Source organism: Panthera onca, chromosome C1, assembly GCF_046562875.1.
Source record: "Panthera onca isolate mPanOnc1 chromosome C1, mPanOnc1 haplotype 2, whole genome shotgun sequence".
NCBI classification, from domain to species: Eukaryota; Metazoa; Chordata; class Mammalia; order Carnivora; family Felidae; genus Panthera; species Panthera onca.
Genome location: NC_138346.1, coordinates 9,198,653 through 9,216,258, shown reverse-complemented (window position 1 = coordinate 9,216,258; position 17,606 = coordinate 9,198,653). Strand labels below are relative to the sequence as shown.

The 17,606-nt window shown below is 41.8% G+C and overlaps 1 long non-coding RNA gene across 1 annotated transcript in view; it reads right to left on the bottom strand.

Moving 5' to 3' along the window:
* The window catches only part of LOC132672244 (uncharacterized), a 28,402-nt gene extending 11,478 nt beyond the window's left edge, over positions 1–16,924 (bottom strand). Inside the window, exon 1 of the long non-coding RNA XR_009607437.3 lies at positions 16,628–16,924. This is a non-coding gene — a long non-coding RNA (uncharacterized LOC132672244). The remainder of the gene's footprint in view (positions 1–16,627) is intronic.
* Between the last annotated feature and the right edge of the window lie 682 nt (positions 16,925–17,606).

The window sequence follows — 17,606 nt, the reverse complement described above, 5'->3', positions numbered from 1 at the left end:
CAACCATATACAGGGGAGTTTAGAAGGCCACTGCACATCTGCCCATGGACAGGTGCAGGCTCAGAGAAGACCTGAAAAGACCTTAAGCTTTTTCTTCAGGCTGACCCACAGCTGAGAATTATCCTTCAACAGTTAAAAAAAAAAGTTAAGGAAGCAAAATCATCTAAAAGAAGTAAGTACTTAAACATAACTCTAAGGAAGTGAAAGACTTCCTAAAAACTATAAAACATTGCTGAAAGAAATTAATGAAGACTTAAATAAATGGAAAGAAATCCCATGTTCATGGATTGGGAGACTTAACATTTTATGATGTCAACACTACCCAAAGCAGTCTATAGATTTATCACAATTCTTACAAAAATTCCAAAAGCCTTTTTCATAGCTTTGAATAGCTAAAACAGTCTTGAAAAAGAATGAAGTTCAAAGCTAGCAATGCAAAGCTACAGTAATTGAAACAGTATGGCACTGGCATAAGTACAGACATATGGACAAGTAAAATAGACTAGAGAGACCAGAAATAAACCTTCATACATATGGTCAGTTGATTTTCAACAAGGGTGCCATGACCATTCAATAACAAAAAGATAGGGGCTCCTGGGCGGCTCAGTTGGTTGAGCATCTGACTTCGGCTCAGGTCATGATCTCATGTTTGTGGGTTCGAGCCCTGCATTGGGCTCTGAGCTGACAGCTCAGAGCCTGGAGCCTGCTTTGGATTCTGTGTCTCCCCCTCTCTCTCAACCCCTCCCCCATTAATGCTCTGTCTCTCTCTGTCTCTCAAAAAATAAAACATTAAAAAATTTTTGAAAAAAAGTAATGAAAAGATAGCCTTTTCAGCAAAAGATGCCAGGAAAACTGGATATCCACATGCACAAAATCCCCACATACAAAAATTAACTCAAAATAGATCAAAAGCCCAACATTAAAACTCTTAGAAGAAAAAATTGGGGAACGTCTTCATAACACTGGGTTTGGCAATTATTTCATGGATATGACACCAAAAGCATGGGCAAGAATAGAAAAAATAGATAAATTGGACTTCATCAAAATTAAGAACTTTTGTTCATGGAAGTAAATTATCAAGAAAGTGAAAATACAAACCCACAGCTAACATCATACTCAACAGTACAAAACTAAAAGTATTTCCTCTAAGATCAGGACCAAGACAAGGATGTCACTCTCACCACTTTTATCCAACATAGTACTGGAAGTCCTAGCCAAAGCAACAATACAAGAAAAGTAAATAAAATGCATTCAAATTGGTACAGAAGTAAAACTGTCACTATTTGCAAAAGACATGCTATATATATATAAAACCCCATCAAAAACTATTAGCACTAATGAATTCAGTAAATTTGCCAGATACAAAATGAATATAGAGAAATCTGTTGTGTTTCTATATACTATGACAAACACAAGGAGAATATAAGAAAACAATCCCATTTAAAATTACATCAAAAAAGAATAAAATAACTAGGAATAAATTTAACCAAGGTGAAAGACCTATACTCTGAAAACTATAAAACACTGAAGAAAGAAATTGAAGATGATACAAATAAATGGAAATATATGCTATGATCATGGATTGGAAGAATTATTATTGTTAAAATGTCCATACTACTCAATGCAATCTACAGACACTTGTAATCCTTATCAAAATACCAACAACATTTTTCACATAACCAGAACAAATAATATTAAAATTTATATAGAACTGCAAAAGACCCCAAATAGCTAAAGCAATCTTGAAAAAGAAGAAGAAAACTAGAAGAATCACACCGCCAGATTTCAAACTATCCTACAAAGCTAGAGTAACCAAAGCAGCATGGTACTGGCACAAAAACAGACACATAGATCAGTGGAACAGAACAGAGACCTCAGAAACAAACCCACACATATATGATCAGTTAACCTATGGCAAAAGAGGCAAGAATATACAATGGGAAAAGGGAATCTCTTCAATAAACGGTGTTGGGAAAACTGGATAGCTACATGGAAAAGAATGAAACTGGACCACTTTCTTACACCATATACAAAAATAAACCCAAAATGAATTAACAACCTAAATGTAAGACCTAAAACCGTAAAACTCCTAAAAAGAACATAGGCAGTAAACTCTTGGACATCAGCCTTAGCAATATATTTTTTTGGATTTGTCGCCTCAGGTAGGGTCAACAAAAGCAAAAATAAACAATCAGGACTACATCAAACTAAAAAGCTTTAGCACAGTGAGGGAAACCATCAATAAAATGAAAACGCAACCTGCTGAATGGGAGAAGGTATTTGCAAATTATATATCCAATAAGAGGTTAATGTCCAAAATACATAAAGAGCTCATACAACTCAACACCAAAAAAAAAATCCAATTTAAAAATGGGCAGAGGACCTGAATAGACCTTTTCCCAAAGAAAACATATAGATGGTCAATAGACACATGAAAAGATGCTCAAAATCACTAATCATCAAGGAAAAGCAAATCAAAATCACAACAAGATATCACCTCACACCTGTTAGAATGGTCAGTATCAAAAAGACAAGAAATAACAAGTGTTGGTGAGGTTGTGGAGAAAAAGGAACCCTCTTGCACTGTTGGTGGGAATGCAAACTGGAGCAGCCACTCTGGAATATAGAGGTTCCTCAAAGAATTAAAAATAGAACGACCATATGATACAGCAATTCCACTTCTGGGTATTTACACGAAGAAAACAAGAGCATTAGTTCAAGAAGATACATGCACCATTATGTCACTGCGGCCTTATTTGCAACAGCCAAGATATGGAAGCAACCTAACTGTCCACCAATAGATGAACGGATAAAGAAGATGTGGTGTATATACAATGGAATATATTCAATGGTATATTACTCAGCCATAAAAAAGAAGGAAATCAAGGGGCACCTGGGTGGCTCAGTCCGTTAAGCATCTGACTTCGGCTCAGGTCACGATCTCATGGTTCATGGGTTTAAGCCCCATGTCAGGCTGTATGCTGACAGCTCAGAGCCTGGAATCTGCTTCGGATTCTGTGTCTCCCTCTCTCTCTGCTCTTCTGCCACTCACTTTCTGTCTGTCTGTCTCTCTCTCTCTCTCAAAATAAATAGAAAAAATTATCACAAAAAAGAAGGAAATCTTGCCATTTGCAACAACATGGATGGACCTGGAGGGTATTACATTGATTAAAATAAGTCAGACAGAGAAAGACAAGTATAAGATGATTTCACTTATATGTGGAACCTAAGAAACAAAACAAATGAACAAGCAAAACAAAACAAAAACAGACTCATAAATACAGAAAACAAACTGGTGGTTGCCAGAGGGGGGTGAGGGTGGGGACGAGCAAAACAGATGAAGGGAATTAAGAAACACAAACTTCCCATTATAGAATAAATAAGTCATGAAGATATAAAGTATAGCATAGAGAATATAGCCAATAACATTATAATAACTTTGTAAAGTGACAGTAACTACGCTTACCATGGTGAGCATTTCATCATGTATAAAGATGTCAAACCGCTATGTTGCACTCCTGAAACTAATTTACTATTGTATGTCAAGTATACTTTAATTTAAAAAAGAATACTTTTAAAGAATAAAAAAGAAAAAAAGAAAATGAAGAGACAACCTGCAAAATGGAGGGAAAATACTTGCAAATCACATAACTGGTAAGGGATTAGTATTCAAAATATATAAAGAACTTCTAAAGCTTCACAACAACAGCAAAGCACAAAGAACTCAAAACAGGCAAATGAGTAGACATTTCTCCAGAGAAGATATGCAAATGATCAATAAACACATGAAAAGATGCTCAACATCATTAATAATTATGCAAATGTAAACCAAAACCATAATGAGATGTCACTTCATACCTACTAGGATGGCTATACTAAAAAAATTTTTTAAAGAACCACACACAGAAAATAACAAGTATTGGTGAGGATGTGGAGAAAATGGAATCCTCACTTGTTGATAGAAACGCAAAGTGGGAGTTTAGAGGTAGAAGGAAGATGGTGGCGTAGGAGGACGCTGGGCTCACCGCGTCCTGCGGTCACTTAGATTCCACCTACGCCTGCCTAAATATCCCAGAAAACCGCCAGAAGACTAGTAGAACGGACTCTCTGGAGCCAAGCGTAGACCAGAGGCCCACGGAAGAGGGTAGGAAGGGCGGCGAGGCGGTGCGCGCTGCACGGACTGGTGGGAGGGAGCCGGGGCGGAGGGGCGGCTCGCCGGCCAAGCAGAGCCCCCGAGTCTGGCTGGCAAAAGCGGAGGGGCCGGACGGCGTGTGTTCCGACAGCAAGCAGGACTTGACATCTGGAAGGTTATAAGCTAACAGCTCTGCTCGGAGAACGGGAGGACTGGAGGACAACGGGAGGGAGAGTGGTTGAGCCCCGGGACAACAGAGTGCAGCTTGGCAGGGAACAAAGGCACTCGCCAGCACCATCTCCCTCGCCCATCCCCCAGCCAAAATCCAAAAGGGAACCGGTTCCTGCCAGGGAACTTGCCTGCACCATGCAAACACCCAACACTGTGCTTCTGTGGATCCACACCTCTGGCAGTGGCGGGTCTGACTCCCTCCAGGTGCCGCAGGGCCCCTCCCGGAGCGGATCTCCGAAGGAAAAGCGAGCTGAGCCTACCCCTCCCACCCCCGTGCACCTTGCCAATCCACCCCAGCTAATACACCAGATCCCCATCACCACAAGCCTGGCAGTGTGCAAGTAGCCCAGACGGGCCACGCCACCCCACAGTGAATCCCGCCCCTAGGAGAGGGGAAGAGAAGGCACACACCAGTCTGACTGTGGCCCCAGCGGTGGGCTGGGGGCAGACATCAGGTCTGACTGCAGCCCCGCCCACCAAGTCCAGTTATATACCACAGCACAAGGAAGTGCCCTGCAGGTCCGCACCACTCCAGGGACTATCCAAAATGACCAAACAGAAGAATTCCCCTCAAAAGAATCTCCAGGAAATAACAACTGCTAATGAACTGATCAAAAAGGATTTAAATGATATAACAGAAAGTGAATTTAGAATGATAGTCATAAAATTAATTGCTGGGGTTGAAAACAGTGTAGAGGACAGCAGAGAATCTCTTGCTACAGAGATCAAGGGACTGAGGAACAGCCAGGAGGAGCTAAAAAATGCTATAAATGAGCTGCAAAATAAAATGGAGACAACCACGGCTTGGATTGAAGAGGCAGAGGAGAGAATAGGTGAACTAGAAGATAAAATTATGGAAAAAGAGGAAGCTGAGAAAAAGAGAGATAAAAAAAATCCAGGAGTATGAGGGGAAAATTAGAGAACTAAGTGATGCACTAAAGAGAAATAATCTACGCATAATTGGTATTCCAGAGGAGGAAGAGAGAGGGAAAGGTGCTGAAGGTGTACTTGAAGAAATCATAGCTGAGAACTTCCCTGATCTGGGGAAGGAAAAAGGCATTGAAATCCAAGAGGCACAGAGAACTCCCTTCAGACGTAACTTGAATTGATCTGCACGACATATCATAATGAAACTGGCAAAATACAAGGATAAAGAGAAAATTCTGAAAGCAGCTAGGGATAAACGTGCTCTAACATATAAAGGGAGACCGATAAGACTCGTGACGGATCTCTCTACTGAAACTTGGCAGGCCAGAAAGGAATGGCAGGAAATCTTCAGTGTGATGAACAGAAAAAAATATGCAGCCGAGAATCCTTTATCCAGCAAATCCGTCATTTAGAATAGAAAGTGAGATAGAGGTCTTCCCAAACAAACAAAAACTGAAGGAATTCATCACCACTAAACCAGCCCTACAAGAGATCCTAAGGGGGATCCTGTGAGACAAAGCACCAGAGACATCTCTACAAGCATGAAACCTATGGAAATCACAATGACTCTAAACTCATATCTTTCTATAATAACACTGAACGTAAATGGACTAAATGCGCCAAGCAAGAGACATAGGGTATCAGAATGGATAAAAAAACAAGACCCATCTATTTGCTGTCTATAAGAGACTCATTTTAGACCTGAGGACGCCTTCAGATTGAAAGTGAGGGGATGGAGAACTATTTATCATGCTACTGGAAGTCAAAACAGAGCTGGAGTAGCCATACTTATATCAGACAAACTAGACTTTAAATTAAAGGCTGTAACAAGAGATGAAGAAGGGCATTATAAAATAATTACAGGGTCTATCCATCAGGAAGAGCTAACAATTATAAATGTCTATGTGCCGAATACAGGAGCCCCCAAATATATAAAACAATTACTCACAAACATAAGCAACCTTATTGATAAGAATGTGGTCATTGCAGGGGACTTTAACACCCCACTTACAACAATGGATAGATCATCTAGACACACGGTCAATAAAGAAACAAGGGCCCTGAATGATACATTGGATCCGATGGACTTGACAGATATATTTAGAACTCTTTATCCCAAAGCAACAGAATATACTTTCTTCTCGAGTGCACACGGAACATTCTCCAAGATAGATCACATACTGGGTCACAAAACAGTCCTTCATAAGTATACAAGAATTGAGATCATACCATGCATACTTTCAGACCACAATGCTATGAAGCTTGAAATCAACCACAGGAAAAAGTCTGGAAAACCTCCAAAAGCATGGAGGTTAAAGAACACTCTACTAAAGAATGAATGGGTCAACCAGGCAATTAGAGAAGAAATTAAAAAATATATGGAAACAAACGAAAATGAAAATACAACAATCCAATTTCCTGAGAGGAAATACATTGCAATCCAGGCCTATCTCAAGAAACAAGAAAAATCCCAAATACAAAATCTAACAGAACACCTAAAGGAAATAGAAGCAGAACAGCAAAGACACCCTAAACCCAGCAGAAGAAGAGAAATAATAAAGATTAGAGCAGAAATAAACAATATAGAATCTAAAAAAAACTGTAGAGCAGATCAATGAAACCAAGAGTTGTTTTTATTTTATTTTATTTTTTTTAATGTTTATTTATTTTTGAGACAGAGAGACAGAGCATGAATGGGGGAGGGTCAGAGAGAGAGGGAGACACAGAATCTGAAGCAGGCACCAGGCTCCGAGCTGTCAGCACAGAGCCTGATGCGGGGCTCAAACTCATGGACCGTGAGATCATGACCTGAGCCGAAGTCGGACGCTTAACTGACTGAGCCACCCAGGCGCCCCAAGAGTTGGTTTTTTGAAAAAAATAAACAAAATTGATAAACCTCTAGCTAGGCTTCTCAAAAAGAAAAAGGAGATGACCCAAATAGATAAAATTATGAATGAAAATGGAATTATTACAACCAATCCTTCAGAAATACAAGCAATTATCAGGGAATACTATGAAAAACTATATGCCAACAAACTGGACAACCTGGAAGAAATGGACAAATTCCTAAACACCCACACACTTCCAAAACTCAATCAGGAGGAAATAGAAAGCTTGAACAGACCCATAACCAGAGAAGAAATTGAATCAGTTATCAAAAATCTCCCAACAAATAAGAGTCCAGGACCAGATGGCTTCCCAAGGGAGTTCTACCAGACGTTTAAAGCAGAGATAATACCTATCCTTCTCAAGCTGTTCCAAAAAATAGAAAGGGAAAGAAAACTTCCAGACTCATTCTATGAAGCCAGTATTACTTTGATTCCTAAACCAGACAGAGGCCCAGTAAAAAAAAGAGAACTACAGGCCAATATCCCTGATGAATATGGATGCAAAAATTCTCAATAAGATACTAGCAAATCGAATTCAACAGCATATAAAAACAATTATTCACCATGATCAAGTGGGATTCATTCCTGGGATGCAGGGCTGGTTCAACATTCGCAAATCGATCAACATGATACATCACATTAATAAAAGAAAAGATAAGAACCATATGATCCTGTCAATCGATGCAGAAAAAGCATTTGACAAAATCCAGCACCCTTTCTTAATAAAAACCCTTGAGAAAGTCGGGATAGAAGGAACATACTTAAACATCATAAAAGCCATTTATGAAAAGCCCACAGCTAACATCATCCTCAATGGGGAAAAACTGAGAGCTTTTTCCCTGAGATCAGGAACACGACAGGGATGTCCACTCTCACCGCTGTTGTTTAACATAGTGTTGGAAGTTCTAGCATCAGCAATCAGACAACAAAAGGAAATCAAAGGCATCAAAATTGGCAAAGATGAAGTTAAGCTTTCACTTTTTGCAGGTGACATGATATTATACATGGAAAATTCGATAGGCTCCACCAAAAGTCTGCTAAAACTGATACATGAATTCAGCAAAGTTGCAGGATACAAAATCAATGTACAGAAATCAGTTGCATTCTTACACACTAATAATGAAGCAACAGAAAGACAAGTAAAGAAACTGATCCCATTCACAATTGCACCAAGAAGCATAAAATACCTAGGAATAAATCTAACCAAAGACGTAAAAGATCTGTATGCTGAAAACTATAGAAAGCTTATGACGGAAATTGAAGAAGATATAAAGAAATGGAGAAACATTCCATGCTCATGGGTTGGAAGAATAAATATTGTCAAAATGTCAATACTACCCAAAGCTATCTACACATTCAATGCAATCCCAATCAAAATTGCACCAGCATTCTTCTCGAAGCTAGAACTAGCAATCCTAAAATTCATATGGAACCACAAAAGGCCCCGAATAGCCAAAGTAATTTTGAAGAAGACCAAAGCAGGAGGCATCACAATCCCAGACTTTAGCCTCTACTACAAAGCTGTAATCATCAAGACAGCATGGTGTTGGCACAAAAACAGACACATAGACCAATAGAATAGACTAGAAACCCCAGAACTAGACCCACAAAAGTATGGCCAACTAATCTTTGACAAAGCAAGAAAGAATATCCAATGGAAAAAAAAGACAGTCTTTTTAACAAAATGGTGCTGGGAGAACTGGACAGCAACATGCAGAAGGTTGAAACTAGACCACTTTCTCACACCATTCACAAAAATAAACTCAAAATGGATAAAGGACCTGAATGTGAGACAGGAAACCATCAAAACCCTAGAGGAGAAAACAGGAAAAGACCTCTCTGACCTCAGCCGCAGCAATTTCTTACTTGACACATCCCCAAAGGCAAGGGAATTAAAAGCAAAAATGAACTATTGGGACCTCATGATGATAAAAAGCTTCTACACAGCAAAGGAAACAATCAACAAAACTAAAAGGCAGCCAATGGAATGGGAAAAGATATTTGCAAATGACAAATCAGACAAAGGGCTCGTATCCAAAATCTATAAAGAGCTCACCAAACTCCACACCCGAAAAGCAAATAATCCAGTGAAGAAATGGGCAGAAAACATGAATCGACATTTCTCTAAAGAAGACCTCCGATGGCCAACAGGCACATGAAAAGATGCTCAACATCGCTCCTCATCAGGGAAATACAAATCAAAACCATACTGAGATATCACCTCATGCCAGTCAGAGTGGCCAAAATAAACAAATCAGGAGACTATAGATGCTGGAGAGGATGTGGAGAAACGGGAACCCTCTTGCACTCTTGGTGGGAATGCCAACTGGTGCAGCCGCTCTGGAAAACAGTGTGGAGGTTCCTCAAAAAATTAAAAATAGACCTACCCTATGACCCAGCAGTAGCACTGCTAGGAATTTACCCAAGGGATCCAGGAGTGCTGATGCATAGGGGCACTTGTACCCCAATGTTTACAGCAGCACTCTCAACAATAGCCAAATTATGGAAAGAGCCTAAATGTCCATCAACTGATGAATGGATAAAGAAATTGTGGTTTATATACACAATAGAATACTACGTGGCAATGAGAAAGAATGAAATATGGCCTTTTGTAGCAACGTGGATGGAACTGGAGAGTGTGATGCTAAGTGAAATAAGCCATACAGAGAAAGACAGAAACCATGTTTTCACTCTTATGTGGATCCTGAGAAACTTAACAGGAACCCATGGGGGAGGGGAAGGAAAAAAAAAAGAGAGAGAGAGGTTAGAGTGGGAGAGAGCCAAAGCATAAGAGACTCTTAAAAACTGAAAACAAACTGAGGGCTGATGGGGGATGGGAGGGAAGGGAGGGTGGGTGATGGGTATTGAAGAGGGCACCTGTTGGGATGAGCACTGGGTGTTGTATGGAAACCAATTCGACAATAAATTTCATATATTTAAAAAAAAAAAGAAAGAAACGCAAAGTGGTACGGCCGTTGTGGAAAACATCTTAGTGGCTCAAAAAATTATATTAGAATAGTATGTGACCAAGCAGTTCCACTCCTGAAGCGAGGCCCCACAGAAGACTCAAGTGGTGGGGCGGGATATCGGAAGTTACAGATACTAGTTCTTTCTTTTGACCTAGTTGGTCCACCGGCTGTTGCCCTTGGCCACCTCCCCTCCCCCTAACCTCCCACCCCACAAGACCTCACAAATCAGGGACCTGATGTCAAGGGGTCGTTCAGGAACCCGCTCCAGACTTCGGGGGCAACTGTTCTTATCAGGAGGTACAGAGAAGAATGAAAAGAAAGAGAGTCTACACCGGGGGGGGGGGGGGGGGGTGGTATTCTAATTTTGGGCAGGGGAAACTTAATTTTCAATTTGCATGCCACCTCCCGGCGGTATTCTTAGGGTTCCCTTTTCCTCTCTCCAGAGTCTCTAGAAAGTCTACACTTCCCTCTGGTGGCCGAACCTTGCCATTGCACAGTCCCCTTAACTGTCTTGTACTTTTTACTCTGAATTCACGATGTAGGCGATCAGGGAAAAATAGAACTCTCTTCTCAAGCCTCTAACCGAATAGCTCAAAATCAAGATTAGAAGGTCCACGCTGTCTTTGTGGATAAGAGTGAAATATATAAGGAAATGGTGCATGAGATGGTTTTCCTGACCTCAACAGAAGTCTTAGTTCAAATTGTGAGGGAGGCCCTGTGTCTTTGACTCTTTCCCACCCTTTTGTAAGCGGTCCATTTTTCTAGGTTTTTGGAATCTTCAGTGGGCTTAGAGATCCCTGGCCTCTGGATTTCCCACCTAGGTTGGAATGCTCTGAAGTGAGCTGCCCTCGGAGGACTCACACAGTGAGCAAGGAGGTATCTGAAGTTTCAGGGCAGTGAGATGGTTTCCGGAAACCTACCTGGAGCCTCCACCAAAGCACAGAGCCTGTTAGCTGCTCCCCCTGGCAAGCTCCCCCCCCCCCCCCCCCCCCCCCACCGGCTTGCCCTACAGATTCTCTGAGTGCTTCCTGCAGGGAGAATCTCGATGGTTGCTTGAACAGAGAAGAAAGGGCGGAGTAGTAAGGTGAGCATAACCACACCAGACAGCTGTCTTCTGAGGGGAGACGCGAAGCGGGTTGTATGAAGCGGACACCATCACGGGTGGGGGGGAGGGGGCTTCATCCTTGCAGCGTCTCACGTATTTTCTAGCAAGACCTAATGCACAGCATCTGACCACTGCCCTAGAGATGATGTGTGGTGGAGAAGTGGCTCCACATCAGAGGCGACGTGATGAGGGCCCTCCTTACCAGTGGGAGCTCTCTCTGTGAAACATGCAGCCAGTGGAGGAAGCAAACACTTTGTATATTCATGAGGGGTCCCGTGCAGAGGACAGGGCGGGTCTTCTCAAACAGACAGCCGTGACTAAGACAGCATCGAAGCCCTGGACCCAGGAAATAATATTCATGCAGACCATCTGCCAGGGACAAGCAAGTATCTAGAGCAGGTGCAACAGCATCCAGAGCAACCTGTTTTCCCTGCCTTACGAAGAAGAAAGCAACCTCCCTAAACTGCAAACGAATTTCAGGCCACAAGTCCTGAAAGTTAAACTCCCAAGTGACTAAGAAATCTTTAACCCACTTCTCCCCAGCGCAAATATTAAGAATGCTTTATAAATCCTAAACGTTTTACAGGACAAATGCCATCACTTCTTCCAAATGTTTGTTATCGGTATTCTTTCCTTACGGCCTTTTGGAAGAGGGTTAACTTGAACCACAGTGTTCCATCGTCCTGTCCCCTGCTAAGTGCCACTGGGTCTCACCTTCCTTCCCTGCATGGCTTGAGGCTTTTCCTGAACAGCTAACCTCAGAGGAATCCATGGAGGGGTGAATCGGTTGTACTTATGTTAGAATTGTCAACATATCAGGAACAACTTCATGCAAATATAAAATGAACATGTACCCATGGTTTTATTAAATTCATTAATTAATGAATAGATATGAAAACTAGTTCCAAGGAGATTTCAAAGAACTGAGATTTATGTCAGTCAAGTCGAAGGAATGCTGGAAAGAATTGACTAATATCTGTGACACTGGTTACTATCCTTCTGGGCGAGAAAGTATCTGAGGCCATCTTTTCTACCAGAGGGCAATCAACTGCACTGTCCCAGACGGAAGCCATTTGCATTACAATGGCCAAGACTCATTTACAAAACTTTCCGGCAAGAATCATTTATGGTATTATTGGCTCTCTGCCAGTTAACCTCTACTTCTTACAGTTATAAAATACCTGGGGGGATAAAAGTTGAACCAAAGGTGCATAACCAGCACTCCACTGAAAGAATAACCAGTGATGTGTTCATTTTTCTTGACAATGTAGGAAATAGAATGTGTACATTAACCGGGGCCCCTGGCTGTGAGCATTTCCCTCCTCCTTTGTTCATACAAATGCCAAAGCTTGTTTATATAAATTCTGAGCCAAGCCCATAGGTGGCTTTTTCCCCTGTAACATTGTCTTTGTCTCAGGGATGTTTATGCCAGCTGTGGGACCATGTGAAGTCCCACTGGGCGAGGCTGGCATCCCAGAGGGCTCAGTGTGCATCCCAGATGCAGAAGAGTGTCTGCCTGGCCTTTGTAGAGACACATTAGGGTGGGCCTGGAGCAAACCTGTTCTATAAAGGACTAGATAGTAAATATTTCAGACTTCACAGGACCAGAAGCTCTCTGCAGAAACTACTCAGTCACTGTAGCACAAAAGCAGTTACAGACAACACAAAATGAATCATGTGGCTGTGTTTCGATAAAACTTTCAAAATAGGCAGTGGGCTGGATTTGGTACATGGGCCATAGTTTGTCAATCCCTGGTGTGTTAGACTCCTCAGACTGCCGTAACGAAATACCATCAACTAGGTGGCTTAGACAACAGATATTTATTTTCTCACAGTCTCAGAAGCTGGAAGTCCATGAGCAAGGTGCCAGCAAATTTGGTTTCTGGTGAGAGCTCTTTTCCTGGCATTACAGATGGCCACCTTCTCACTGTGTCCTTACATGGCCTTTCGTGTGTACAGATGTGGAGATAAAGAGAGAGGGAGATCTCTAGTATCTCTTCCTATTCTTAAAAGGCCACCAGCCCTATCAAATTTAGGCCCCCCTTTATGACTTCATTTAACCTTTATTGCCTCCTTTGCACCCTGTCTCCAAACACAGTCATATTGGGGGCTAGGTCTTCAATGTCCTACCAATGTCCTTCAATTCAGTCCATAACCCTGGTATAGAGTATACAAGAACCTTCATTCATTCATTCAACAAATATTCGCTGTGTTCACAACTGAGCCATCTCTAGACAGATCCAATCCCTGCCCTCGTCAAACTCTGGTGAGGCAAAGAAGGCAGTTTAAACAAGGAATTGTAATAAAGTGCAGGAGTTATCAGTCCAAAGCAAACAAAGTCCAATGAGAAGATGACATTTAAGGTGAAACGTAAATGTTTATGAAGATGCTGAGTTTGAGGTGTTGGTGATATATCCAAGTAGAGATGTCATTTGGGAAGGTAGATATACTGGGTTGAGAACTCAGAAAGCAGGTCTGGGCTACAGACATTTGACAGTCATTGAAGCCATGGCAGTGGTTGAGAGCTCCTAGGAGAGCAGGGGTGGGGCCAAAAATTTGTATTTCTACCAAGTTCCCAAAGAAGAAGATGCATCTGGAATATGGTTTGATTTTAGAAAAAGATCTTTCAATTATAAGCTGAATGTAACCAGGAAAGATAGCTCTTTGTACCTTCCAGAGGAACTAGAACATCTAAGAAAATCCAAGATCTGACACTTTGGTAATGGAGTCAAGAAATAAACCTAGACCAAAAAAATCACCACCACCACCATCATTATCATCATCATCATGGTGGATCCAACATCCATTTCTCTAACATTAGTCATCTTGGACCACCTAATGGAGGACAACAAATACCTTCCATATTGCTGGGTATTTCTTGGCTTTCATGTAAATAACTTAATTTTTTGTTAAGGTTTATTTCTGAGAGACAGAGAGAGATAGAGCATGAGTGGGGGAGGAGCAGAGAGAGAGGGAGACATAGAGTCTAAAGCAGGCTCCAGGCTCTGAGCTGTCAGCACAGAGCCCAACACAGGGCTCGAACTCACGGACCGCGAGATCATGACCTGAGCTGAAGTTGGACGCTCAGCCAACTGAGCCACCCAGGCACCCTTCTTGTAAGTAATCTTTAAAGAAGCAACCTCAATAGGCACTGATCAACGAAATACAAGTTGTTATAGCACAAAAGATCTAAAGGTAGATGTCCTCCATCCATTGAGCAGGGCTTAGTCCTTGAGTTAATTTCTTTTTTTTTTTTATTGTTTATTTTTGAGAGAGAGAGAGAGAGAGCACGGGGGGAGGAGGAGAGAGAGAGGGAGACAAAGGATCCAAAGCAGGCCCTGCGCTGACAACAGAGAGCCCAATGTGGGGTTCAAACTCACGAACGGCGAGATCATGACCTGAGCTGGATGCTTAACCAACTAAGTTGGTTGGATGCTTAACCAACTAAGCCACCCAAGGGCCGCAGCCCTTGAGTTAATTTCATCACCACGAAGGTGACTGTGGCTTTTGTCATAGTTGCTTCAGCCCAGAAAACTATTTGGTTCCAACTGGCCTTAGAAGAGACAGATCTCAAAATTTAGTGGAAAGGTTACCAGCAAGGACTTTGGAGTCAGCCAGCCCTGGATTTGATTTCTAGAATTGTCATTTACTTTCAGTGACCTAGGGCACATTCTTTTCTATGTTTGTTTCCTTATATTAAAATACGAATAAGTCTAGGGTTTTTCTGAGAATTAAATTTAAAAAAAAAAACATGGAAAGAGCAGAATTCTTGGCCTATGGTAAGTAATAAATAGTAACTATTTTTTGTCACTATCTTTATTTTAATTGTTGTTTGGAGTAGAAATGAAAAGTTGAAGAATGTTTAATCAGCTCACAAAGTTGCCAGAGGGTTTTAATAACTTGCTATAACGTGATAAAACAGAAATTCTGCTAACCTTAGAGAAGAGGCTTAAGAGTCATGTAGGAAGCTGAATGACTTTAATATTGTTGTATAATGAAAACTCATCACAAGAAAGGAACACACTTATAAATCCCTTCACACCGCAGCCCTGGTGAACAATTAACAAAATGGGAAAATGCAAAGGCAGCTAGCAAAGAATGCTAAAGAGAGGTAGAGAACCATGCAACAAGGAAAGAAAAGAATCATTCCCAAATTTACAAATAATGGGCAACAGGTCATTTTGCAGACAGCCTTGGAGCAAAACACTCTTCATCACAGTTGAAAAATAGTTTGATTTCATTTGGAGCCTCAAACCGAGTCTCAAGCGCTCCTGCCAACGAGTGACAGAGTCTCCAGTATCAGGAAGCAGCTACACAGGGCAGAACAGTGCAGGACAGTATCTGCATAGGACCCACGAAGAGAATTCGCTAAACTGGGACACAACCAAAGGGAAATCCTGGTGGGACCAGAGAAATGACCATTTCACAGCCCTGCTCAGATGAGTTTTCACTCAAGAAGAGGACTCAAAAGTTCATCTTTGGGGGTGCTTGGTGTGGGGGCGCCTGGGTGGTTCAGTTGGTTAAGCATCCAACTCTTAATTTTGGCCAAGGTCATGATCTCGTGGTCGTGAGATCAAGCCCCAAGTTGGGCTCCATGCTGAGAGGGGAGACTGCTTGGGATTCTCTCTCTCCCTCTCTCTCTCTGCCCCTCCCCAGAGACACCATCAAACACTGCAGTCAAGGCTGTAGAACCAGTTCAGTGTGATTCCCCAGGGACAGCTTTTACGAGTGTCTCTCCCCATTTAGACTGTTTCTTCTTGTAAGAAAAGACTTTCACAGTGAAGAAGAAAATGCCCTCATTGAAGTCATCTTTGCCTTCTGAGATGGGTAAAGTTGTTGAGGACGGGGGAGGAGGAGCGAGAGCAGTCCTGCTGACAAATTTAACCCCACCCATTATAAAAAAAGAACTGCAGAGTTTCTCTTGCTGCAACACAATGCTCGAAGATGCTGGAAGGTGCCAAATAGAGAGATGTCCTTTGTGATGAAGGGACACATCAGTGAATTTGGGGCTACAGAAAGATGGTCTCCAAGCTTAAGTTTGGTGGAACCAAAAAGAGATGGCTTGGAGGCAAACACTTAGTTTCTACAGAAGTAGCTGATAGAGAGGAAAATGAAGAAATATGGCATTGACCCTGCAAGCTGGAGCCCTGGGCAGAGAGACAAATAGGAAGATGCTCCCAGGGTTGGGACCTGACAGACCTCGCCCTCCACTGCCTTAAACCCTCAGTAAAAGTTTGGTATGAGCAGCATCATGGAAGGTTTTCAGCAAGGCAGTTAGGGAGACATACAGAATGCCTAGGGAAGAAAAAGAGCAGACACAAAGAACTAAAAAACAGGAAAAGTATAAACCTTCTGGGAATATCGAGAGGCTTACCTTTAATGGAATAATGGCTCAAGCTAATGATAATTCATTTATTCTTTCACTCAAGCATTATTTACTGAGCATGGCTCTTGTGCCAAGTATCTCGCAGCTGGCTTGAACCGGTTCATGAGAGCCCATCCTGCTCCTGTCTTTCCAGCTCTTCATTCACTGACGTCATGTCAGTAGCTTGAAAGTGGCCATGAGAGGAATGTTTACACACAGGAATCAGCAAATGCTACAAATCAGGGTTTTGTTGTTTTTGGGTGTTTGGAATTTTTTTCTGGAGAGTTGGTCTGCCTGTATACCATTGGCCAGCCACTATGTTTTGGAATACAGCAGCAAACTAAACAGTCAAGGTCATAACCCTTGCGGAGCACATGTTCTAGGAGGAGGAGATCAAAGAATTAATTGATTGGTTGATCGACTAGTCGATTGATTAACAAGCTATTTTCAGCAGGTGAGCAAGGCTCTGAGGAAAATAAGACAGGGTGATTTGATAGGCTCTGGGGGTTGGGAAGGCTTCCTTAAGGAGGCAATACTTGAGTCTCTTATGGTTTGCCTCCCTCCCTCTCGAGACTCTTAAAAACTGAGAATAAAGGGTTGATGGAGGGGGGTGGGAGGGAGGGGAAAGTGGGTGATGGGCATGGAGGAGGGCACCTGTTGGGATGAGCACTGTGTGTTGTATAGAAACCAATTTGACAATAAATTTCATTTTTTAAAAAAAGGAGGCAATACATGAGCCGTGACATAAATTTGCATGTGCAAAATCATCCCAACAGAGCGGAGTCATCTGTAGAGGGAGGTACTCTGATCTATACTTTTTGTTTCTTTTTGACATGTTGTTATAGTGTTTACAACGGGGCTGTCATTTGTAATATTCTATTACGTTGCCTATAAAGTTACCACCAATAATTCGATAATTATGTCCTTGGCTAAGTCACACCTCCTACTTGCGCAGTGAAGCCCATTCCTTCTTAAATCCTCAATGCAG